The sequence below is a fragment of the Penaeus chinensis genome, chromosome 10 (assembly GCF_019202785.1).
Source record: "Penaeus chinensis breed Huanghai No. 1 chromosome 10, ASM1920278v2, whole genome shotgun sequence".
In the NCBI taxonomy this organism is placed as follows: domain Eukaryota; kingdom Metazoa; phylum Arthropoda; class Malacostraca; order Decapoda; family Penaeidae; genus Penaeus; species Penaeus chinensis.
This window is the reverse complement of record NC_061828.1, coordinates 8,815,064-8,817,563: the sequence shown is the minus strand read 5'-3', so window position 1 is coordinate 8,817,563 and position 2,500 is coordinate 8,815,064. Positions and strand designations below refer to the sequence as shown.

At 40.9% G+C, this 2,500-nt stretch overlaps 1 protein-coding gene across 2 annotated transcripts in view; it reads left to right on the top strand.

Moving 5' to 3' along the window:
* Positions 1–2,500, top strand: part of LOC125029980 — an 84,483-nt gene that overhangs the window by 18,759 nt on the left and 63,224 nt on the right. The window lies entirely within an intron of this gene.

Genomic DNA, 2,500 nt, shown 5'->3' with positions numbered 1-2,500 from the left:
GGATGTTGGAACGAGAGAGAGATTTTAAAAAATGTAAAGAAATGCATTCATACATTGGTGAATCGAAAGGCTATTTGGTTAGAGCTATTCATATTGTATATACGTAGAAATATATATATACACATATATACACACCAAGGTTGTTTTATATTGTATGCATCACTAAAATCGGTATCAATGCCTTATTCTAATTCTGTTCCAACATCCGTCTTGCGAGAAGCACACAAGAATACCCTTTACGACTTCTGAGTTTTGTTTTATTTGTCTGGTTTTGAGACTCTGGCTGAAGACATTCCAAGACGTATGTCCCAATTATTCGGTACACATAGTCATATATATAATATGCCCATATGACTCATAAGAAGATTATGCACCCGAGCATGATAATTATTAATGCAGATATTATTTGCAACATTGCTCTCAAGATGTCGGTGCTAAAGGGCCAGGGTAGATATCTCATGAACCTCATCAGCATAACCCTCATGCAAATCGTTTAACATCAAAGGACTTTCATTAACTGCAAGAATGATAAAGTGATCTTTCAAGAGTGTTTATGAATGTAACATAACTAAAAACAATCATGGAGGTACCGGAGACTTTTATGACACAAATAAGCTGTCGAAAAACATAATACTTGCACATTTTGATTGTTGTCATTAGGATAGGTCTATCAGATTTGAATAGTATAATTAATCCTTGGGTTTCTGCACTACCAGACAGATTCTCAGTAAATATAATTATCATATAATTGCTAAAGCTATAAAGGAAACTTTATACCAACCGATATTCTTACCTTTTGGAAGTTATACAGCTTTCACATTGCAGACAGATATATCATGATATTTCCTGATAGCAAAATACTATCAGGAAACTTCCTTTTTTCCATGACCAAAATAGGTCAGGAAGAAAGAGCACTGTATTGCAAAGTTGTGTTTCACGAGACGAGGAAAATCTGAGCTTTCTCTCGGGTCTCGTGTTCGGGACAAACACACTTTTCTCTAAAGGAAATATAGGTAGGCTGTGTGGGGTTATATGAAGCTGTATGTATATGCGCATATTACTGTATATGCAATGTGGAGATGTGCGGACCGGGAGGAGGGGAGTCAGTGAGTGAGTGTGTGAGTGTGGGTGTGAATATAAGATATTAAGAAATTTGTGTGTGCATTTTCTATCTATATATCTAGCTCAGTCTTGTTTGGTTCGTCTCTCTTTCTCCATCTTTGCCTTTCCCACTCCCTCACTCTCTCTCTCTCTCTCTCTCTCATTCTATCTCTGCCTCTGTCTGTCTGTTTGTCTGTCTCTCTGCCGGTCTATCTGCCTGTCTATCTCTCTTTGGCTTTCTTGCTCTCTTTTTCTATTTCCATCCCTTTCACGCCCCCCTCCCTCACTCTGCCTCCACCCCACCTCTCTCTCATTCTCTTTGTCTCTTTCCCTCTCCCTCCTCTCTCTACCTCCACCCTCTCTCTCTCTCTCATCTCCTCTCCCCCTCCCTTTCATTCCCTCCCTTCCGCCTTCTCCCTGCAACCCCTCCCTCCGCTCTCTCTCTCTCTCTCTCTCTCTCTCTCTCTCTCTCTCTCTCTCTCTCTCTCTCTCTCTCTCTCTCTCTCTCTCTCTCTCTCTCTCTCTCTCTCTCTCTCTCTCTCTCTTTCGCTGTATATATAATGTATATATATATATATATATATATATATATATATATATATATATATATATGTGTGTGTGTGTGTGTGTGTGTGTGTGTGTGTGTGTGTGTGTGTGTGTGTGTGTGTGTGTGTGTGTGTGTGTTTGTATGTATGTATATGTATATGTATATATGTACATATGTTTATATATACATACATAATTGCATATACATGCCTATACATACGCGAAATGCGATCAGCGCGTGCATGCACGTGGACCGGCCAGAGAGCCTTGCCAAGATGATCAATGGCTCCCAATTAGCGGAGGGAAATTCCCCAACGCCCGCCTTCCCTCTTGGCTCCTGCTTTCCGCCCGGCCCACGCGCCCACACGCCCACGCGCGGCTGATTCAACGTCATGAAGTCTGGCTGGCGCTTCTACTCCCCCCTTACTCCTATCCCTCTTCCCTTTCATCAAGTTATTCCTCTCCTCTTTCTTCTCCCTTACCCACTAACCCTCTTTTCCTCGTCCTCTTCGTCCTCCTCTTCTTTCTCCTTCCTATCCTTCATTCTCCTCCTCCTTTCCCTCCTCTTTCTCCTCTCTTCCATTTCCTCTTTCCACTTACGTTATCTTCTCTTGCTCTTGTTTTCTCTCTTTTGTCTTTCGAATCATTTCCTTGCAGGAAGGGAGAGGAAGGAGCCAGAGGAGAAGGAGGGAGATGATGATATAAGGATAAGAGCGAAGATGAAGCGAATTTAAGAGAACAAAAAAAAAAAAGACGAAGAAAAATAAGAAATCGAAAAGGAAAATTGGTAATAACAACAAAGATAACGTTATTGACTTAAAAGATAAACATTTCCTCGTATACCTAACCATAA